The 24,844-nt window shown below is 43.8% G+C and overlaps 1 long non-coding RNA gene across 1 annotated transcript in view; it reads right to left on the bottom strand.

Annotated features, from left to right (window-relative positions):
• Positions 1-6,655: 6,655 nt before the first annotated feature.
• Positions 6,656-24,844, bottom strand: part of LOC141146233 (uncharacterized) — a 69,676-nt gene continuing 51,487 nt past the window's right edge. Inside the window, exons 2-3 of the long non-coding RNA XR_012244836.1 lie at positions 7,010-7,168; positions 6,656-6,928 (exon numbers count right to left, since the gene is read on the bottom strand). This is a non-coding gene — a long non-coding RNA (uncharacterized lncRNA). The remainder of the gene's footprint in view (positions 6,929-7,009; positions 7,169-24,844) is intronic.

Raw genomic sequence — 24,844 nt, 5'->3', positions numbered from 1 at the left:
CTGACCTGGGGGATTACTCATATACAGTATCTCACAAAAGTGAGTACACCCCTCGCATTTTTGTAAATATTTTATGATATCTTTTCATGTGACAACACTAAAGAAATGACACTTTGCCACAATGTAAAGTAGTAAGTGTACAGCTTGTATAACAGTGTAAATTTGCTGTCCCTTCAAAATAACTCAACACACAGTCTTTAATGTCTAAACGTGTCTAAAAGTGTCAATATTTTGTGTGGCCACTATTATTTTCCAGCACTGCCTTAACCCTCTTGGGCATGGCGATCACCAGAGGTTCACAGGTTGCCACTGGAGTCCTCTTACACTCCTCCATGATGACATCACTGAGCTGGTGGATGTTAGTGACCTTGCGCTCCTCCACCTTCCGTTTTGAAGATGCCCCACGGATGCTCAATAGGGTTTAGGTCTGGAGACATGCTTGACCAATCCATCACCTTTACCCTCAGCTTCTTTAACAAAGCAGTGGTCGTCTTGGAGGTGTGTTTGGGGTCGTTATCATGTTGGAATACTGCCCTGCAGCCCAGTCTCTGAAGGGATGGGATCATGCTCTGCTTTAGTATGTCACAGTACATGTTGGCATTCATGGTTCCCTCAATGAACTGTAGCTCCCCAGTGCCAGCAGCACTCATGCAGCCCCAGAACATGACACTCCCACCACTATGCTTGACTGTAGGCAAGACACACATGTCTTTGCACTCCTCACCTGGTTGCCACCATACACGCTTGACACCATCTGAACCAAATAAGTTTATCTTGGTCTCATCAGACCCCAGGACATGGTATCAGAAATCCATGTCCTTAGTCTGCTTGTCTTCAGCAAACTGTTTCTGGCCTTTCTTGTGCATCATCTTTAGAAGTGGCTTCCTCCATGCAGACCAATTTGATGCAGTGTGCAGTGTATGGGCTGAGCACTGACAGGCTGACTGCCCCATCCCTTCAACCTCTGCAGCAATGCTGGCAGCACTCGTACGTCTATTTCCCAAAAACAACCTCTGGATATGACGCTGAGCACGTGCACTCAGTTTCTTTGGTCGACCATGGCAAGGCCTGTTTTGAGTGGAACCTGTCCTGTTAAACTGCTGTATGGTCTTGGCCACCATGCTGCAACTCAGTTTCAGTGTCTTGGCAATCTTCTTATAGCCTAGGCCATCTTTATGTAGAGCAACAATTCTTTTTTTTCAGATTCTCAGAAAGTTTTTTGCCATGAGGTGCCATGTTGAACTTCCAGTGACCAGTATGAGAAAATAAGAGCATAACACCAAATTTAACACACCTCACTCCCCATTCACACCTGAGACCTTGTAACACTAATGAGTCACATGACACCAGGGAGGGAAAATGGCTAATTGGGCTCACTTTGGACATTTTCACTTAGGGGTGTACTCACTTTTGTTGCCAGCAGTGTAGACATTAATGGCTATGTGTTGAGTTATTTTGAGGGGACAGCAAATTTACATTGTTATACATGCTGTACACTCACTACTTTACATTGTAGCAAAGTGTCATTTCTTCAGTGTTGTCACATGAAAAGATATAATACAATATTTACAAAAATGTGAGGGGTGTATTCACTTTTGTAAGAAACTGTACATAGTCAAAATTACTACTTGCGCTACTATGACCTCTATAAATGAAAACTTTCACCAGTCTGTCAATTATTTGTACCTTCAGCCAATCCTGTTTGGTCAAGAAAGTCATAGATATCAATTTCTAAATGCAATTATCTAATGAAATGTGAGACTATGCTTCATATAGCTCAAATCTATCAGATATCTAAATAACAGCAGTTATTCAGCCAATGTATTACTGGTTAGAGGGCCACAGGTTGTAATCCTAATGAAGATCGCTTGACAGCAAAAGAGGGGGAATAGAGAAAACTATAGCCTCGTACACACGATCGGATTTTTTGCCGACAACACCGCAGACATTTGTCCGAAGGGCGTTGGCCTCAAACTTACGTACTAGACGTACTCCGAGCCGATAAATAGGAAGTTCAATTATCATGCGGCACCCTTTGGGCTCCTTCTGCTAATTTTGTGTTAGTAGAAGTTTGGCGAGTGTCGAATCGCGCTTTTCAGTTTGTGCTTGTCAGTTCGTTTCTGGACTGCTGTTCATCAACCAGTCCAGGAATAGGAGGAGTTCTTGGACCAAGAAGTGGTTGCTTAATCGTGACCAATTCTCTCATATGCCTTTGCTGCGGGAGCTCCAGGAGAATAATCCTGATTATTTTAGGAATTATCTCCGGATGACGGACCCCTGCTTTCACCATCTCTTGGCATTGCTGACCTATATTAAGAAGCAGGACACATGCATGTGGCTTGCCATTACTCCCGCGCAAAGGCTCATAGCCACCTTGCGGTACTTGGCGACGGGGAGAAGTCTCCAGGACTTGAAGTTTACAACTGGGATCTCCCCCCAGGCTCTGGGACTCATTATTCCAGAGACCTGTTTTGCCATTATTCAAGTCCTGCAGAAGGACTATATTCGGGTAAGTTTTAGGCTTTAACATCACATTCTATGTATTTAATGTTTGCTAATGTATTGTATTAATTTCTTGATTTCATAATTACCATTATTGTAATATGCTGTGAATGTCCTCTTTGTCCTCATGCATGCTGTAAACTTTTAATGCTCCTTTTTTGTCCTTCATGCATATTTTCCTTCACTAACTTCCCCAGCATGCTATCCTGGGCCCATACACACCTAGCATAGTAACTTAACAATGTATTTTGTCAGCTACATTTTTGTGCTTACTCTAAACACCCCCTAAAATGTGTCCAAATGTTATTGTTGTCCTCAAATTCAGGCAGAGTGCAAGATGCCATTTTTTTTGGGCACAAACTCATTTGGAACCCTCCCCCCCCAAATGCTAAGTCAACCGATACCAATACTCTATCTCAGTGATGGCGAACCTTGGCACCCCAGATGTTTTGGAACTACATTTCCCATAATGCTCATGCACTCTGGAGTGTAGTTGAGTATCATGGGAAATGTAGTTCCAAAACATCTGGGGTGCCAAGGTTCGCCATCACTGCTCTATCTGCTGACTTTGCAAAACCCATACACACTATACCGCTTTTGTGGTTATATTTCTGGATGAATTCACCAAAGCATGTAGTGCAAGGGCCTGCCTGATTACCTTCAAATTGTAACGTAGTAAGTTTTTGTCTCATATTATCTTGATAGGTAATTTCTGAATGGCAAAATGTTCTTCAATTTGGGCAGTGTGTATCCATATTTTTAGATTATGCCACTTCTTACCTGTCCACTGGGCTGCCAATAGTGTAAGTAGGAGGGGCTGACCAAAGAATCACACATTATTTATGCATTCAGCTCTCATGGAAGTGGAGAGGGTTACCTGTACAAAACATCTACCCATTACCTTCCCCCACCATAACATTTTTCTAATGGGCCACCAGAGGGGGTGATGAATCTGATAAGTTGACCTTACACTTTTATCTTTAAATACTCATTTAAATGTTATACTTCTGTTGGCCCAAGAATGTTTTTGTAAAATCTGCTTGCAATGTTATGTGCAGAAGTAGTAATTTCTTCTTTGTTTTTTGACTCCACAGTTTCCTTCCACCCCTCAGCAATGGCAGGATGTTGCAGGCCAGTTTCAGCACCAGTGGGATTTTCCCAACCGTGGTGGTGCTATTGATAGGAAACATGTGAGGATTAACCCACCACCCAACTTGGGCTCATATTACTACAATTACAAAGGCTTTTGCAGCATAGTGCTGCTAGCTGTTGTTTCTGCAACATATGAGTTTCTTTTTTTGGATGTTGGGAAGAACGGCCGCAACTCGGATGGAGGTGTCATCATGCAGATGGAGTTTTACCATTGGCTCCAGAATGGCACCTTTAAATTTGCCACCTGCTCAGGACAATGTTGAGGGCCTCAATTTTGTTTTTGTGGTAGATGAGGCCTTTGTTCGGGGGAAACATGTTATGAAGCCCTTTCCTATGAGGAACCTCACCCCAGAGCAGAGATTCTTCAACTACAGGCTCTCTCATGCCAGAAGGGTTGCTGAAAATGCCTTTGGCATCCTCTCAAGTCGCTTCAGGCTCTTTTTAACCCCTATCAACCTGGCCCAATATAAAATAAACTATGTTGTTTTGTGCTGTTGCATCGGCCACAATTTTTTACGGAGGAATGCTAGCAGCTACCTTTCCTCACTGCCACCTGATGTTGACCCCGCAGTGTCAGGCCCAGCTGAAAAGACTGCAGCTCATCCATCGGTGGGAAATATGATGGCTCTGGAACCTGCCCATGCTGGGTTTCCCCTTACAAAATGCCCGCAATATCTACCAAAAATATCTTGAATATTTTGTGGGTAGAGGGGCAGTGGCTTGGAAGCAAAATGTAGCTGATCAAGAATCATAATTTTATCATAAACTACTATTTCATTTGAACTACTGTTGTCTGTGTTTCTTATCTGTATAATAGGTTGTCAAATGGCCTTTTTTTTTGTCCATGTTATACAATAGTGCAAACGTACCTTATTTGCTACATGAGGTGACAATCTTTTCTACAGCTAACTATTATGTTGTGCTGTGGGTCTGCTACACACACACACAATGTTTTTGTTCTTAATGTATCTAATGCATTAAGTTTGAAAACATTATGCTTTTTCAACTCCTTTATTTTCTTTGAGGTCATAAAATTGCCTGCGTTGGGCACATTTTAGACCATATAGTCACTGTAACTACATCAACCTAACAAATACACTGGTATTGAGCATTGAAATAATAAGCCACATATTGTTTAGTAAAAAAAATTTGCTCAAAGCACACTCACATGTGCGTTTTAAGGTTTGATAACAAACCAACATCTTGGTGTATAAACCTATATGTTTGCCATTATTTTGCCTTTTTTGGGGCAAACAGGCATGTTTGAAAACATAAGATACACATCCCCAACTCAGGAACTTACAAAGTTCAAGTTTTTAAAGTGAAGGCCATATGAGACATTAGTATCACATGACTGTGACCCTCTAAAATCCCAAATTTGAAGCCACGTCCATGTAGAGGCATAACTGTTAAATGTCCCTTATTTATGATCCCCTGCCTAAAATGTGTGTAGGTACAAACAGGTTCGTTTCTAAAGCCCCAAAACACACAGTGTGTGAACATGTGCTATCTCCCATCACAGGGTATAAATGGCCGTGTTTTGGGGGTGCAAACCTTCCTCGTAACTAGGAGTAGGTAAGAGAAAGGGGTTGCACCCCCAAAACACGTCCATTGATACCCCATGGGTGGAGCTAGCACTTGTTGACCCACTGTATTTTTTGTGGCTTTACCAAACTAGATGTAGCGAAAGACGCAAATTTTAGGCAGGGGATCATGACGGAAATAAGAATATTATGGCACCATTTGTGGGCATCTTCAAATTTTGGCTTTGCGATTCTTAAAAGCACATATAGCTTACAATTAACATTACTTAGGGCAGGGTTTCTCAACTCTCCTTCTCCAGATGCTTTCCCAGGTCATGTTTTCTGTATTTTTTGCTTTTGCTTTTGTCACAGATGACAATGTCATTTTCAAGGTTAGTAATTCACACAGTCATTTTTCTACTGAGGAAAATACAGAAAACAGGACCTGGTGGTGCACCTAGAGAAGTGGAGTGGAGAAACACTGACCTCGGACACTAAAGCCTAGGTTCACATTGGAGCGATTTGTAATGCGATTTGAGAGATAAAATTGCACGACAAGTCGCAGCCTATTGAAGGCAATAGCACTGTTCCAATCGGTGCGACACAGGATTAGCGGCGTCGCACCAATTTGCAAAAGTAGTTCCTGCACTACTTTTGGCAATTTCAGGTGCGACTTCAATAGACATCTGGGCATGAAGCCACACAAATGTCTATCAAGTAGCACCTGAAATCACGCTGACCTTGCTACTGCTACTTAGAAATCATGCAACTTCAAGTGAAGTAGCGTGATTTCAATGTAGCATCAATGTGAACCAGGGCTTACATTGATTTTTGCACTCGTCACATAAGGCTTTGTTGCCCAAACCGATTTGCATCCTTAAATGAATAAAGTACGTATTTGCACTTTCCTGCAAACAAAATACAGCATTTCTAAAGAAGCAAGAACAGACACAAAGTTGGTTCCTACCTATTTAGATGTAACTTGGCTAAAAGCCACAGTTTCTTATAAAACTACAAAAATTACAGGTAAAAGTGTAACTAAAAAAACTGGTGAAGGTATTTAAGTTTTTGGGTGAAATAGTAATATACAAAACAGGGATATTTGTACAATGTGTGAAAGCACACCTTAAAGCTTTTTGTACATGACAATGTTTTTGGACAAGCTACCCCACCATATTCAACAATGTGCGGTGTCCAATTTGGTGCTGTAGCTGGGGGAGCAAACCACTCTGAGAAATGGGCAAAGTTAAAATAGGAGCTGGCAACTCGATGATTCCTCTTTTTCTCACCAAAAATGTAAATAGGAAACAAGTTGATGTGTTTCATCTAAAGCATAATTACTCATCTGAGGAAGGCTGCAAGTGCTGAAATGCATCGATTGATAATGTTTAAAATGATTTAGGCAACAAAAAAGATCATGACAAGTCATGGAGTTTTGGTTCATATGTCAATCGTTTGCTAAAGTGAAATCATTTTATTCAAATATAACAGTAGCAACTATTAAAAAATGTGCAAAGGTTAATCAATTTAAAACTGTACAAACACATGTACAACAGAATGAAAAAAATTAAACATGTTTCTTTTTTAAATTTTAGCTAAAATATCGATGATGTTGATAACTCTGTTTTGGAGATCATGCATGTTTTCTTTTATTTTCTCCAATTCCCTATTGCAAACCAAGAACTCACTGATAAGTATTTGTGCACTTGCACTGCTGAAGTGAGTTTGTTCTTCTACAACATCCACATCACCTAAAATATATAAAACACACCATGTATTAGAAATATGCAGGCATCCATCTATTACTTGAAGCTATAGTCTCAGACACTGACCTGTGGTTGACACAGTTTTGAGAACTTCACACAGTACTTCCTGCACATCAGCATCAACATTTTCTTCAGGGTGGCTGGTGAGTTAACTTTCTGTATCTTCAGGAGGTGCTGGGTTACTGGTGTCCATACACAGCTCAGATGTTCCTCTTCTTTTCTCCCCTATGTGAATCCAAAAAAGGTATACTTAGACAGATATGTTAGGCTAGAAATAGTAATATGAAACACTGTTTGGAAGTGTCTTTCAATTGTCTGTTTTGGCAGAGTTCCAAGCTAAATACATGATTTTTTCCCTTTCCAAAGCAGGAATACTTATGTTTTGTGCAAGTTTCACACATGGTTATATCTTTAGTATCCACTGGAGCACCTGCGTGGGACACCATAACAAGGGTGTTATGGTGTCCCACACCGGTGCTCCTGCGTCCAGCTGCGTAACAGCTGCTGAGTGTCCTCTACTGGCACTGAATAAAGTTGACATTTCATTAGTTACATACACATCTAGACAACAATCTAATGAACTTATGTTATATCAAAATAGGACATAACAAATGCATTTAACGTGCATCTCCCAATAACGAAGTATTAGTGGTCGATCAAACGATATTTAATATCCCGCGAACGATTCCTGTGTCCATGAAAAAAAAACTTGGCATTTTAAACTGTAGAACAGTAAAGAAAAGAACATGGACCAGCACGAAAGTAATAATAGGAACACAGGACAAATACTTACTTTTTTGCAGCACTTTCCTGATCTTTCTATACTGATCTTCCTCTCCCAATATAAGGTCTGACCAGCGTTTTCCCAACTGATCCTTGTTTGGTCGCACCCCAAAATTCCTGTGCAGACTTCTCACAATTTTAGCCATGCCTGTCTGGCATTTGGGTTTCTGTAAGGTCCATGCTACCCATCATAGTCTGTCCTCACTAAGATATCTACCATCTCCACCATTTCTTCAAACGACATATTTGTGGCCTTATAGCTCCTCCTGGATCTAAAAGTGGCTTTCTCCGAGTTTTCATCATTGCTGCTCTCACCACACACCTGCTGTCTCGCCGCCATTTGCTCTCCCACTGCTCCGAAAGAGAAGAGGTGGGGAATACACTAGAAAGAAGGACAGGGGCGGAATTTCACACATGTGCAATGTATATAACGCCATAACACGCGATCGATGTAACGGCAGTAGGAACGATCTGGGAGTGGAGGATGAACGATCGCCATCATAAACACGCAAAAGGAGCCATAAAACTAAGGTACAATTGTAAATTGGGGCAACAGTGGTGCTAGTGGCCAATACTGCTTAGATTGAGGCCTATATTGAGACCAGATTATGAGTTAAGCCTGACATTATGGTTTGTCTTGTGTTCTGTCTTGCACCCATAAGAGAAATATTTGAAAATGGTGGATAAATTCACTGCACCAGACTTTTTGCCTCAATTTATCGACCAATACCGGGAGCTGCCCTGTCTGTGGAAAGTGAAAAGTAGGGATTACTCAAATAAAATCAAGGAGGAAGGCAGCGATGGAGAAACTTCTTGAATTGGTGAAGCCTCTGTACCCCAGGGCAGACATCAATTTTCTGAAGAGCAAAATTGGTAACCTGCGGAGTATGTTTAATAGGGAGCACAAGAAGGTCCAGGAATTGGGAGCATCAGCAGATGACATATGTCCCCAGGCCGGAGTACTACCCCACCACAGCAGCCCTACCCACCTCAGCAGCCCCACCCACCACAGCAGCATGCCAGACATTGGCAGTTCCAGCCCCAAGACCCCCAACAACCCCACTGGGCTGGGGATTTTCATCCATACAATTACTAATTTGCTTTTTTTTTTTTTTTAATTATGATTTTAGTTGTTATACTTTATTTATTTGTGTATGCTGAGAATGCATGTTTTGGTTAAGTATTTAATTTTTATTTGGATGGCAGATAACATTTTTTTTTTTGGAATAATGCACAAGAAAAAAAATGGCCTCAGCCGATGTGCGGGAGCATTGACAGCGATGGCCTGGGTTCGGTCTGGTCTGTCAAAAACCACAGGCTGTGGCAATACCACAGCCTGGGAACATACCGGTCATCTGCTGCTGCTCCCGATCTCTCGGAGTCCAGGACATTCTTGTGCTCCCTATAAATGTACTCCTCGGGTTCCCAATTTTGCTCTTCACATAACTGAGGTCAGCCTTGGGGTACAAAGGGTTCACCAATATCAACAGTTTCTCCATTGTTGCCTTCCTCTTGATTTTTAGAGGACCTTCTTGTGATTCCTATTAAATAAAAAAAAATAGAAAAATACTTGGCTATGTGTTTTACTTCAAATGACAGTTTGGGAGTAGGCAGGTACATTTAAAAAATACAATGTAAAATTTACAAGGGACACCAACATAGTTGTATCTTTGATCTTCTAAACTACGGGATAATTGTGTTGTGGTAACTTGACACAAAAAAAAAGTTCTTCTTGATATCACTAGAAAAAAAAAAGACTTTTAAATATGTTTGGCAGAACTCCATCAGTATCACCAGCAAAGCAGCTTCATTATAATCCTATTATAAAGAAGAAGAGAATGTGTGCTGCATTTGGAGATTTCATAATTTGCGGTGTCACGAATGTTAATTCTCCATTACGAACGCTAGTTTTACAAGACCGACCGCTTCCGGCTCGTCCTTGCTTCCGAGCATGCGTGTTTGTACTTTGAACTTATGTACACACGCTCGGAAAATCTGACAACAGACATTTGTCCGCAGAAAATTTTAAATCCTGCCGTCCAAAATTTGTCCATGGAAAATCTGGCAACAGTTGTCTGATGGAGCGTACAAAAGGTCGGATTTTCCGCCAACAGCCTGTCATCACACAATTTCCATCAGAAAATCAGATCGTGTTTACGCGGCTTTAGAGAGGGAAAAGCACAGAGAAATAAGTATGGAAATGAACGTTAATCACAATAAATAACCAGGCTCCCTGCTCAGTGGGGAAGTGTACTTAAAGTGGTTGTAAAGGATTTTTTTTTCTTTCTAAAACATGTTATACTCACCTGCTCTGTGCAATAGTATTACACAGAGCGCCCCAAACCTCCCCTTTGGGGGTCCTCCACCAAAACTTTAGGCTCCTCCTCTTCTGCGTGTACAACCATAGCAAGCTGCTTCCTTTGGGGGTGCACATGTAAGCTTGTTTCTATAGACACACACACACACACACAGCACTGCTTGACCCTGCCCCTACTCCCTCCTCAGAGGATTTGATTGACAACAGCAGGAGCCAATGGCTCCCGAAGCTGCCTCTGAGTCCTGGAAGGGAGAGCGAGAGACTAGCATGGCTGCAGACAGGTACAGTGCTGGATCACTATAGGAGTCTGGTAAGTAGGGGGGGGAGGCGGGGGTGAGGAGGCAATACTACCAATTCATTAATGTAAAAAATGTTTTGCCTTTAGAGCCACTTTAACATGGAGGGAGAATAACAAGGGAGACCAGGCTATATAGTGTCTATTGCAAGCACTCACAGCTTCTGGACTTTGTTAAATTTGTCAAGAGTATCATGTAGACAAGTGGTGAGATTTTCCATTACTTTGACATCCTGGATCTTTGGCTCTAGCTCTATAAGGAACAAGTGTTCAATACTTTTCCATTTGAGAGATACCAGGCATCTAGCCACTGTAATGTATATGTGAGAGCAGTGTTTTACTAGTTCCTATCTTAACCTACTAACTAAATAGTGTTAATGAACATTTTTTTATAGTTCCAGAGACAAAATTAAGACTTAAAGAGGAGTAAGCCTGAAAGCTGGAATTTTAATCCTGCCACTGTCACTAACTAACTAGAAGAAGCAAAGTCCTCATTGTAGAATCTGTCCCTGAACATAATCCTGGCAATAAACATTTTTAATAGCTTGAAATAAGGTAGGAAGGTAAATACAAGAAATCCTTTAAGCTGTGAAAATCTCTCATGTCAGTCACCAATAAAAAGTAACACCAGGCTAGCTGTTCTTCTCCACATCTCTGAGACCCTTGCACAGTGTTCCTGACAGAAAATTTAAAGTAGAATTGTGGCTAGAAATTAGAGCATTAATGAGTATATATTGTCAAAAAACAGCAAGTACGGTACGTTTCAAAACATGCCCTCACTGAACTTTGCAGTTGCAGACATTATGGAACAAATCATCCTCAAATTTCATGAGATGCAGTGAATGAGTTTCTAGTTAAGAATTTTTACTCTGCTTTACCCACTCTTTCTATACATCTGCTCTGTATTTACATTAGAGATAAAAAGGCTGGCCTGGCTGCCAACTTACTGCTGAAGTGGGGAACAAATTGATCTACTGTGACAAAATTAAAGTGGAGCATTGAGGATTAAAGCTCATTAAATGTTTTAAGACCACCAACTTTTAATGCGGGTTTCTGGATCACATACATGTATGTGATTGTGTTGCTATGGCCATTTGTATTGTCTTGAAAGCAATGATATAGAGTTAGGTTTGGTAAGAGCATATGTTTACAGAGACCCTTCCCCCTCTATTGATATGTAAATAAAGCAGATGTATATGTTTTGGAGCTGAGCAGAGAAAGTTGGTGTATGCAGGAAATGGGTGGGAGGGGCTTGGGGAGAGTTGGAAAGAAACATGTGTTTGGACAACAGAGAGGTGTTTGGAAGGACAAAGACGAAGACATGGGTGCCGGAAGCTGGATAACTTTGGAGACGCTTTTGTGAGTTGGACTCTGAGCAAGGAACTATGAAGGACATCTTGACCCCTAAGTTGAGTAACTGTTTAGTTTACTTAATGTGTACATATTGTACATGCTTATATTTGTAGGCATATTTTATAAGCTATAAGTTGTGTTGTATTGTGCATCCTACAGTTTGTATGTGCAGATTTTTCCCTGTTTAGTAAAGCAATGATACACTTCAGAAGTCTAAGCTTCCTTGGTTTTACCACAAGAACTTAATAGACAGATGGAAAGCATTACAGTGGTCCAGCCTGTTCCAGGACCGCTGTCTGGTGGATTCCAGGACCCGTCCGCTTTTGGCAGCTGGGGAATCATGTGATTGCTATGTGATCACATGATTGCAATGTTATCAAAGCTGTTATGAACAGATGAGATTCCTATAGTAATGCTGTGATTGGCCCACAGCTATCACATGGTTCTGTGATTGGCCCAATCACAGCACCCTGTACCATGTAATTAGCTGTAGCCAATCACAGATCAATAGTAATCACACTGTTATGAATGTAACCCCATTCATGACAGTTCAAAACATTGCTATTACAGTGATCATCATTGTAACAGCAATCAAATCTCTGAGCACCCCCCCCCACAGTACAGCCATGGCTAAAATTTGAGAATGACACAAATATTCATTTTCACAAAGTCTGCTGCCTCAGTTTTTATGATGGCAATTTGCATAAACTCCAGAATATTCTGATCAAGAGTGATCAGATGAATTGCAATTAATTGCAAAGTCCCTCTTTGCCATGAAAATTAAAACATAAAAGAAAAAAAGAGTACACAGGCTCCTAGTGCAACACAGCTTTATTCAGTAAGGATAAAAGATAAAAACACAATACACTCACAAGGATGTGTGGGGATAAGCATCCATGTCTGCCTGTGTGTGTGTGACTCCCCCAATGGCCGGCGCTCCGGGCTGGATCTTCAATGGGACATCAGAGGGCTGGCAGTGGATAATGATGATTATCAGCATGCAGCCGCCGATGCAAGCACTGTAGTTTTTCTATACAATTGAATTTGCCATGAAAATGAACATATGATGACAGTTTGTAAACAGTACATACTGTCATATGATGACAGTATGCAACAAAAAAAAAAATAGTGAAAAAATAAAGAAAATTTTATATCTTCATTTTCCCAAAAAATTGTGACGGAAAAAAATTACAACCTAAAAAAACTTGCTGTGCCTCCTGCCTCCTACTAAATACCTTGGACTGCGTACTTGAGATTGGGATTTTTGTACCAAAGACATGTAGCAGAATACATTTTGACCTATATTTATGAAGACATTTGATTTTATTGGATATGTTTTATAACAGAAAGTAGAAAATATAGTTTTTATTTATTTTTTTTTCAAAATGCTTTTTTTTCCCACTTATTTAACAAAAAAATAAAAATACAGTGGTGATCAGATACCACCAAAGGAAAGCTCAGTTTGTATGGAAAAAAAAAGTATAAATTGAATTTGTGTACATTGTTGCATGACCATGCAATTGCCAGTTTAAGTAGCACAGTGCTAAATAGCAAAACAATGGCCTGGTCATGAAGGGGGAAAGACCACAAGTGGTTAAAAAAAATTAAACATTTGCTGAAATATTCAGCTTCAGTCTAGAGATTCCCCCCATGGTGCTTTTTTTTCTGATGCTAGATGTCCACAGTCTGATGGCCATGATCATTCAACCCACTTCCTCTGAGCCCAGGTCTTCCTGGACCTACTCCAGCTCCAGAATGATAACAGATATGAGTACAGTGATAGACTCATCTCTGTCACTCTGCTTTATCTTCCTCTTAGCATGTTACATGTCAGCACATCAACTGATTTGGTCCTTGTATTGCTTTTTTCTCTTGCACAGATTGAAAAAGACTGATCAAAGATCAAATTCAGGTACGTACAGTGCATATGCATCATAAGAATGTAAGTGCTCCTTCACCCCAGTTTGCTATAAATAAGATACTGCCCAGCTCTCGCTAGTCCTTTAAGGCTGCGTACACACGGGCGGACTTTTCGACCGGATTTGTCCGACAGACTTTCCAGCGGACTTCGACGGACTTTTGACGGAATTCCAACGGACTTTTGACGGAATTCCAACGGACTTTTTAACCAACGGACTTGCCTACACACAATCACACCAAAGTCTGACGGATTCGTACGTGATGACGTACACCAGACTAAAATAAGGAAGTTGATAGCCAGTAGCCAATAGCTTCCCTAGCGTCGGTTTTTGTCCGTCTAACTAGCATACAGACGAGCGGATTTCTGGGTCCGGCGGAGTTACGACGTAAAGATTTGAAGCATGTTCCAAATCTAAAGTCCGTCAGATTTGTGACTGGAAAAGTCCACTGAAGGTCCGGTGAAGCCCACACACGATCAGATTGTCCGCCGGATTTGGTCCATCGGCGTCCGTCGGACAAGTCCGATTGAAAAGTCCGACTGTGTGTACGTTGCATAAGATTCATATTTTCACTCACGATTTGTTGTTTACTCACGGGACGGCCAATGGTTGAAATGAGTCGGGATGCCCAGAGCCAGCAGGCGTGGCTTCAGTCTTCAGTCTTGCCACACTGTGACTGGCTACACGGGGCTTACATCTATATGCCAATGAAACGTGCCCATGCATATGTGGCAGATAAGTGTGAAGGCCCGCCTGGTCAGCCTACACATACATCTGTAATGGTGTCGTAAAGGGGTTTTAAGATGTACTGCATCCATTCTCTAGTGGTGGAAATCAATCCCCAGCCTACTCTCCTTTAATAGAGTAAGGGGAGGGTAGAATCCCTGTCAGATTGTTATTTTTTTCTATGTTGTTGATTTTCCTCACTTCCTTTCTGGCGAAACTGTTGTCAGCAGGACAGGAAGTAGGGATCAATTGTAAAAACCCAACAGAAGTTATAATTGTAAGGAAAGGCCTTCTGTGCACAGGCTAAAACATGTTCCATATAGTGTTTGCAAGAATTGGGCACTGGCTAATGCATATACGCAAAGTTGCGCGCACGCATACATGAGCCGTCGCGCATTCTCATGTCGTGCACCTGTGACAGATCTTGGCGCCAACCAGGCGATTTAAACTCAGTCGGTGCTCAGAATCAGTGCTGCTTTGTCTTTTAGCCTTCTCCGCATCCTGTGATCCTGTTATCCTGATTCCAGTTACTGACCCGGCTTGTCTGACCACTCTCTGAACTCAGTCTGCACCGACCCCAGCTTGTCTTTGACCTGCTGTCTACTCCATTTACTTCTGTTGTGCTAATTTGGTCCTGACCCGGCTTGTACCCAGATCATCATTGCCTTCTCCTCTGTACCTGATCTGTCCTGCCAGTATATGACTCGGCTTGCCTGACTATGCTTCCTGACACATCCTTCTGTGCCTGCTGTTCCATATTCTGTTACCAGCGCATGCCTCACCTGCCTACTGTCGTCAGTACCAGCCTGCTTTTGTCTGCCATCCTCCAGCTGCTCTGCTACTGGCAAGTCCTACAGACACTCTGGCCACACTGCACTCCTGTTCACACTACCAGGGGCCCCGAATCAGAGGTGTAAAAGAGGCCTTCCTCATCATTTCAGGCTCTGCTACCAGTTACGTGATACTAATATTTACCCACTCTATCCAAAACTAAAGGAAAACGTTTTTGGCTTGACACACATTTTAAAAGAGACTCACTACTCTGTCTACCCCCAATCCACTGATGTACACTTTTGCCATGTCCCTGCTGTTTGTTTTTCTGTAGGAAGTACCAAGTACTTACAGGTATGGGGGTACTTTGCAACCTGCTCCCCTTCAGTGTTGCCAACCTACCAGATTGAGGTTTACTGAAACGTCACCCAAAATTTACTGGCACAGCCAAGTTTTTACTGGCATTTCCAAACGTTACAAAATTACAGTTGTAGCACGGTCCCCTTGAGGACTGCTTAGATTTACCTGCTTTACTTGCATCACTATGACCCTGTGAAGCTTCCAACCCACCTGACACTCTGGGTTCCGACATCTTTTCACAAGCACCTTTAAATGACACATCACACAAGTCAATATATTTATGGTATCTCAGCTTTTACTGAAGTAGCAAATTAGTATTAGTTTGTAAAGGAGAGCAATAAATCAACCAAGTTCTGAGTAACAGCACAGATTCAGTAGATGAATTTTCCCCAAAGATAACTTAAGAACAGTTTAACAGCAGGAAGATACAAAATACATATATTTACAATGGCATACCACCTGTAACATGACCTGAAGGACAATGAATGGTTAAGTGTTTAATGCAAGTAGTTACACTTTAAAAGGGAACCCCAGGCCAGCCTATTCAACCTTAAAACCCTAATGGGAGATCTGACAGAATAAGGATGGTGTAGGGCCCTTTAATTAGTGACAACAGCAATGTCCGTGGCGCAGGCCTGATAGTCTTCACTGGCAGTTGGAGCTCATTAGATTATATCCAATAAAAGCACAGTGATGAATAAACCGACTGCCTGGCTTAAAACAGGGTAATGTTATTCCTTGAGGTGGATGTAGATAAAAGGGGTCTATGTATGTTGTTCAAACAGAAGTACAGTAAAGTGTTCCAAAAGGTAAAGGTGTCTGTACACAGTGTTCCAATAAAGTAACCAGGGAAATAATGCAGGAGGTGGGTGGTTGCCCTCTCACCTTTGACTGGTCCGAACTAGAGGCCTTGAAGTCAGCAACCCAGGAAGAGATGTCCGTCGATGGAGCCGCCAGCGATGACACACGGATGCGAAGTGTGAGTGAATGTGGTGTCGGACTGCTGAGTTGGTGCCGTGAAGATGTCTGGCTAACAGCCACAGTGATGGGTCCTAGGGCGGGCTGGAGTTCTTGACAACACGTAGTAGGCCGCAATCTCTCTAACCCAATCATGGATAGGTATGCATTACATCAGGCCCAGGAAGAAGAGAGCGTGAGATGGAACTCCCATCTCCTTTATAGTCTCTCCCAGAAGTCCCCCTGGATGGTAGCAAGGGTCCCTGGGATATGTAATCCTGGCGTATAGTTATGCAGTGGAATTCAGAAGAACTACTAGTCCCACAATCCAGTGGGTTGGCTCACCAATATGATGACAGCCACTGGTGTCCAGCATTAAAGGGACACAACTGTAGATGAGGAATGATGGGGAGGACACATCAGGTTACACCTATAGTCCGCCATCGCTAAATCCTCCCCCCCACTTTAAAGTCTTTGGTCCTCGAAGACAGAACTCAACCTATGAGATCACTTTACTGCATCATAAGACAGTAAACAATTAGTTATACTATAAACCTGGAGCTGTAACAGTCAGCAACTGATCCAAAGAAGGATTTTCTAGAAGCAAATTATACACATTATCAGGCAAAGTCATATCAATTTTGTGACAGGCCAGTAATAAATTAGTGGCCCACACAGTAGTGTCAGGAGGCGCATCAGGGTCATCCTCTATCAAAGGCTCAATAAAGGAGACAAGTGCTTGACTAGAACATTGAGCAGTAGGAAAAGGTTCATCAGAATTTTCTCCAAAGGTGTCATAAATCAATCTTTTGGGATTGCAGATTTTCTGTCTCATGCTAGAATAGATGCTTTCCAGTGGCTCTGGCCCACGATCTGTTCCCCAGAAACTATATCCAGATTCTGGTTCAGGTTCTGGCTCAAGTTCTGTTTCAGGCTCTGGCCCAGGTGCTGTCTTATGCCGCGTACACACGGTCGGACTTTTCGTCTACAAAAGTCCGACAGCCTGTCCGACAGACTTCCGGCGGACTTTCGGCGGACTTGCAGCAGACTTTCTAACGAACGGACTTGCCTACACACGACCACACAAAAGTCCGACGGATTCGTACGTGATGACGTACACCGGACTAAAATAAGGAAGTTCATAGCCAGTAGCCAATAGCTGCCCTAGCATGGGTTTTTGTCCGTCGGACTAGCACACAGACGAGCGGATTTCGGGTCCGTCGTAGTTACGACGTAAAGATTTGAAGCATGTTTCAAATCTAAAGTCCGTCGGATTTGAGGCTGAAAAAGTCTGCTGAAAGTCCGGAGAAGCCCACACACGAACTGATTACCAGCCAGCTTTAGTCCGTCGGCGTCCGTTGGACTTTTGTAGACGAAAAGTCCGACCGTGTGTACGCGGCATTAGATTCTGGTTCAGGTTCTGGCTCCCCTTGGTGGTCAGGATTACTCTCGCTTTCTACTCCATTAGTAAAAGAAACAGGGGTTTCCTCCACATTAAATGTTTAACTGAGTTACATCTTAACTCCCTCATTTCCTCTTTTCAGGTAGGGCCTCAGCCCTTCAGCTTCAGGCTGGAAAACCCGGGTCTTCCTCTCAGAATATGCTTCCCTACTGTTTCCCTGTGAAGTCTGAGGATTGTCTTTAGAGGGGGGGACCCATAGCCAATCAAGGATTCGTTCTTCCTCATCACTCTCTTCATCTGGAAGCATGGATTCATGACCCGATCAATCCTAGACCTCAGGGCAGGTGTCTGATAAGTCTCTGGGCAAGGGGGTGGAGGCACTCTGATAGCTTTGGATATAGGTAGCAGATGATTCCTATGCCAGGTTTTTAAAGGCCCGATCTGACCTTCAGGGCAGATCTGATACACAGGAAGCCCAGGCAATCATTTGCAAACAATGTAGGGCTGGGAGCGCCATTGCTCAGCCAGCCTATGTTTCCCGGGCACTCCCAGATTACGCAACAACACCCGATCTCCAGGTTGCAGATCTTGAACCCTTAATTTAAAAGCTTTCTTGTTTCACTGTTCTCTGGCGGTGGATGCTTCCATAGCTTTCTTATAGGCAGTCTTTAAATTCTTCCAGAGTCTGTCGACGTATCCTCGGTAAGAGGCCTGGGATGTATGATCTAATGATGTTCCAAAAGCCAAATCCACTGGCAAGGGAGCTTCTCTGCCAAATATAAACTGGTAGGGGGAATATCCAGTAGTATCATTCGCTGTGCTATTGTAAGCAAGGACCACTGCAGCAATATGATCTCCCCAATGTTGTTTTTCTCCAAAGGGAGTGTTCCTAACATATTCAACAGAGTATGGTTGAAATGTTCAGGTTGTGGATCCCCTTGGGGATGGTAAGGAGTGGTTCTGTATTTTTTCATACTCAAGATTTCACACAGTCTTCAGATTAGCTTACTCTCAAAATCTCGACCTTAATCTGAGTGTAGACACTTAGGCAGTCCATAGCGAATGAAGAACTTCTCTACTATGGTCTTTGCTATAGTACTGTCTTGTTGATCCCTATTCCCTAGTGGGGAAGGCCTGAGCATAACGAATAAAAATGATCTGTCACAACTAGGACATTACTCCGTCCACTCAGGTCAGGTTCCAAGCACAAGAGATCAATGCACACCAACTCCATTGGTCCCTTACTCTGTAGATGGCCCATTAGGGCTGCCCTGCCTGGTAAAGTCTCTCTGGATAAATCTGATGCAAGAGTGGCAGTAACTTTCAACTTCGGCCAATAAAATAGATCTCTGACTAATTTAAAGGTCCTATCTGGACCTAACTGACCATGGTCACCGTGAAGAGTGGTCAGCACCGTTAACTGGTGTTTCTCAGGAAGGAACAGTTGATGGAAACCTTCTGGTTCCTCTGATGGGCATTCATTTCCATTGTTTATGGACGACTTTTGCTCCTTCAAATGGAACTACTTGGGGGAAAAGGGAGATTTGGGACTTTATATGAGGCATAGAACCCGTAGGTACAATGCCTCCATCCCGGTTTGACAATTGAAGAAAGAGGTTTGGGACTTTGTATGAAGCATACAGCTGGGGGGGGGGGGTAACCATGATGCAAATTGTGTCTGACCAGTTCGTTATATCACTGTAATTACAAAATTTCAATACAATGCACATAAAGAGTATAATATAATAAAAATGTATTCCATATATGATGTGTACAACCAAAACATCATAATAAGATAGCATAATAATCCATAATAATAATAATAATAATGTCAGACACATGTATCACATACATATATATTACATGTATAAAATATATATATATATATTAAATATATAAAAGTGCATGATTGTTACAACATATTGCAATAAAACAGAATAAAGTTGATGAAATGGTCCTGACTGTAAACATGATAGTGGCATCAACATAGCTCAACGCGTTTCGTGAATGACCTCCACTCATCAGGAGCAGATGCTTGATATATATCTATAATTAATAAGTTGTACACATTAACCACTTGCCGACCGCCTCACGCAGATATACTGCGGCAGAATGGCACGGGCAGGCAAAATCACGTACCTGTATGTGATCTGCCTCCCACAGGCGGGTGCCCAAGGCGGTCGGCGTTTGTCCCCCGGCGATCGGAGGTGAGGGGGAGACCATCCATTCATGGCCCCCCCTCGCGATCGCTCCCAGCCAATGGGATCATTCCTCTGCTGCTGTATGCTAAACAGCAGCAGAGGAAATTATGTCATCTCTCCTCGGCTTGGTATTTTCCGTTCCGGCGCCGAGGAGAGAAGACTTCAATGTGAGTGCACAAACACACACACACAGTAGAACATGCCAGGCACACAATACACCCCCGATCCCCCCCGATCACCCCCCAGTCACCCCCCCGGTCACACTGACACCAAGCAGTTTTTTTTTTCTGATTACTGCATTGGTGTCAGTTTGTGACAGTTAGTGTGGTAGGGCAGTTAGTGTTAGCCCCCTTTAGGTCTAGGGTACCCCCCTAACCCCCCTAATAAAGTTTTAACCCCTTGATCACCCCCCCGTCGCCAGTGTCACTAAGCGATCATTTTTCTGATCGCTGTATTAGTGTCACTGGTGACGCTAGTTAGGGAGGTAAATATTTAGGTTCGCCATCAGCATTTTATAGCGTCAGGGACCCCCATATACTACCTAATTAGGGATGAGCCGAACACCCCCCTGTTCGGTTCGCACCAGAACATGCGAACAGGAAAAAAGTTCGTTCGAACATGCGAACACCGTTAAAGTCTATGGGACACGAACATGAATAATCAAAAGTGCTAATTTTAAAGGCTTATATGCAAGTTATTGTCATAAAAAGTGTTTGGGGACCTGGGTCCTGCCCCAGGGGACATGGATCAATGCAAAAAAAAGTTTTAAAAACGGCCGTTTTTTCAGGAGCAGTGATTTTAATAATGCTTAAAGTCAAACAATAAAAGTGTAATATCCCTTTAAATTTCGTACCTGGGGGGTGTCTATAGTATGCCTGTAAAGGGGCGCATGTTTCCTGTGTTTAGAACAGTCTGACAGCAAAATGACATTTTGAAGGAAAAAACTCATTTAAAACTACCCGCGGCTATTGCATTGCTGACAATACACATAGAAGTTCATTGATAAAAACGGCATGGGAATTCCCCAAAGGGGAACCCCGAACCAAAATTAAAAAAAAAAAATGACGTGGGAGTCCTCCTAAATTCCATACCAGGCCCTTCAGGTCTGGTATGGATATTAAGGGGAACCCCGGCCAAAATAAAAAAAAAAAAATGACGTGGGGTTCCTCCTAAATTCCATACCAGACCCTTCAGGTCTGGTATGGATTTTAAGGGGAACCCCGTGCCAAAAAAAAAAAAAAAAAAAAACGGCGTGGGGTCCCCCCAAAAATCCATACCAGACCCTTATCCGAGCACGCAACCTGGCAGGCCGCAGGAAAAGAGGGGGGGACGAGAGTGCGGCCCCCCCTCCCTCCTGAACCGTACCAGGCCACATGCCCTCAACATTGGGAGGGTGCTTTGGGGTAGCCCCCCAAAACACCTTGTCCCCATGTTGATGAGGACAAGGGCCTCATCCCCACAACCCTGGCTGGTGGTTGTGGGGGTCTGCGGGCGGGGGGCTTATCGGAATCTGGAAGCCCCCTTTAACAAGGTGACCCCCAGATCCCGGCCCCCCCCTGTGTGAAATGGTAAGGGGGTACATAAGTACCCCTACCATTTCACGAAAAAAGTGTCAAAAATGTTAAAAATGACAAGAGACAGTTTTTGATAATTCCTTTATTTAAATGCTTCTTCTTTCTTCTATCTTCCTTCATCTTCTGGTTCTTCTGGCTCTTCTGGTTCTTCTGGTTCTTCCTCCGGCGTTCTCGTCCAGCATCTCCTCCGCAGCGTCTTCTGTCTTCTTCTCCTCGGGCCGCTCCGCACCCATGGCATGGGGGGGAGGCTCCCGCTCTTCTCTTCTTCTCTTCTTCTCTTCTTCTCTTCTTCTCTTCTTCATTTTCTTCTCCGGGCCGCTCCGCAATCCATGCTGGCATGGAGGGAGGCTCCCGCTGTGTGACGGCGCTCCTCGTCTGACAGTTCTTAAATAACGGGGGGCGGGGCCACCCGGTGACCCCGCCCCCCTCTGACGCACGGTGACTTGACGGGACTTCCCTGTGGCATTCCCCGTGACGTCACAGGGAAGTCCCGTCAAGTCACCGTGCGTCAGAGGGGGGCGGGGTCACCGGGTGGCCCCGCCCCCCCGTTATTTAAGAACTGTCAGACGAGGAGCGCCGTCACACAGCGGGAGCCTCCCTCCATGCCAGCATGGATTGCGGAGCGGCCCGGAGAAGAAAATGAAGAAGAGAAGAAAAGAAGAAAAGAAGAAAAGAAGAAGAGAAGAAGAGAAGAGCGGGAGCCTCCCCCCCATGCCATGGGTGCGGAGCGGCCCGAGGAGAAGAAGATAGAAGACGCCGCGGAGGAGATGCTGGACGAGAACGCCGGAGGAAGAACCAGAAGAGCCAGAAGAGCCAGAAGAACCAGAAGAACCAGAAGATGAAGGAAGATAGAAGAAGCATTTAAATAAAGGAATTGTCAAAAACTGTCTCTTGTCATTTTTAACATTTTTGACACTTTTTTTGTGAAATGGTAGGGGTACCATTTCACACAGGGGGGGGCCGGGATCTGGGGGTCACCTTGTTAAAGGGGGCTTCCAGATTCCGATAAGCCCCCCCGCCCGCAGACCCCCACAACCACCGGCCAGGGTTGTGGGGATGAGGCCCTTGTCCTCATCAACATGGGGACAAGGTGTTTTGGGGGGCTACCCCAAAGCACCCTCCCAATGTTGAGGGCATGTGGCCTGGTACGGTTCAGGAGGGAGGGGGGGCCGCACTCTCGTCCCCCCCTCTTTTCCTGCGGCCTGCCAGGTTGCGTGCTCGGATAAGGGTCTGGTATGGATTTTTGGGGGGACCCCACGCCGTTTTTTTTTTTTTTTTTGGCGCGGGGTTCCCCTTAAAATCCATACCAGACCTGAAGGGTCTGGTATGGAATTTAGGGGGAACCCCACGTCATTTTTTTTTTTTAATTTTGGCCGGGGTTCCCCTTAATATCCATACCAGACCTGAAGGGCCTGGTATGGAATTTAGGGGGACCCCCACGTCATTTTTTTTTTTTAATTTTGGTTCGGGGTTCCCCTTTGGGGAATTCCCATGCCGTTTTTATCAATGAACTTCTATGTGTATTGTCGGCAATGCAATAGCCGCGGGTAGTTTTAAATGAGTTTTTTCCTTCAAAATGTCATTTTGCTGTCAGACTGTTCTAAACACAGGAAACATGCACCCCTTTACAGGCACACTATAGACACCCCCCAGGTACGAAATTTAAAGGGATATTACACTTTTATTGATTGACTTTAAGCATTATTAAAATCACTGCTCCTGAAAAAACGGCCGTTTTTAAAACTTTTTTTTGCATTGATCCATGTCCCCTGGGGCAGGACCCAGGTCCCCAAACACTTTTTATGACAATAACTTGCATATTAGCCTTTAAAATTAGCACTTTTGATTTCTCCCATAGACTTTTAAAGGGTGTTCCGCGGCATTCGAATTTGCCGCGAACACCCCAAATTGTTCGCTGTTCGGTGAACTTGCGAACAGCCAATGTTCGAGTCGAACATGAGTTCGACTCGAACTCGAAGCTCATCCCTATACCTAATAAAGGGTTTAACCCCTTGATTGCCCCCTAGTTAACCCTTTCACCAGTGAGCACCATATAACTGTTACGGGTGATGCTGGTTAGTTCATTTATTTTTTATAGTGTCAGGGCACCCGCCGTTTATTACCGAATAAAGGTTTAGCCCCCTGATCGCCCGGCGGTGATATGCGTTGCCCCAGGCAGCGTCAGATTAACACCAGTACCGCTAACACCCACGCATGCAGCATACGCCTCCCTTAGTGGTATAGTATCTGAACGTATCAATATCTGATCCGATCAGATCTATACTAGCGTCCCCAGCAGTTTAGGATTCCCAAAAACGCAGTGTTAGCGGGATCAGCCCAGATACCTGCTAGCACCTGCATTTGGCCCTTCCGCCCGGCCCAGCCCAGCCCAGCCCACCCAAGTGCAGTATCGATTGATCACTGTCACTTACAACACACTAAACGCATAACTGCAGCGTTCACAGAGTCAGGCCTGATCCCTGCGATCGCTAACAGGTTTTTTTTGGTAGTGTTTTGGTGAACTGGCAAGCACCAGCCCCAAGCAGCGTCAGGTTAGCGCCAGTACCGCTAACACCCACGCATGCACCGTACACCTCCCTTAGTGGTATAGTATCTGAACGGATCAATATCTGATCAGATCTATACTAGTGTCCCCAGCAGTTTAGGGTTCCCAAAAACGCAGTGTTAGCGGGATCAGCCCAGATACCTGCTAGCACCTGCATTTTGCCCCTCCGCCCGGCCCAGCCCAGCCCACCCAAGTGCAGTATCGATCAATCACTGTCACTTACAAAACACTAAACGCATAACTGCAGCGTTCACAGAGTCAGGCCTGATCCCTGCGATCGCTAACAGGTTTTTTTTGGTAGCGTTTTGGTGAACTGGCAAGCACCAGCGGCCTAGTACAACCCGGTCGTAGTCAAACCAGCACTGCAGTAACACTTGGTGACATGACGAGTCCCATAAATGCAGTTCAAGCTGGTGAGGTGGCAAGCACAAGTAGTGTCCCGCTGCCACCAAGAAGAAGACAAACACAGCCCTATCGTGCCCATAGTGCCCTTCCTGCTGCATTCGCCAATCCTAATTGGGAACCCACCGCTTCTGCAGCACCCGTACTTCCCCCATTCACATCCCCAACCAAATGCAGTCGGCTGCATGAGAGGCATTTTTATGTCCTCCCGAGCACCCCTAACCAACGAACCCCCCCAAAAAAGATGTTGTGTCTGCAGCAAGCGCGGATATAGG

Source organism: Aquarana catesbeiana, linkage group LG01 (genome assembly GCF_042186555.1).
Source record: "Aquarana catesbeiana isolate 2022-GZ linkage group LG01, ASM4218655v1, whole genome shotgun sequence".
Lineage (NCBI taxonomy): Eukaryota > Metazoa > Chordata > Amphibia > Anura > Ranidae > Aquarana > Aquarana catesbeiana.
This window is presented reverse-complemented; position numbering and strand designations above follow the sequence as displayed.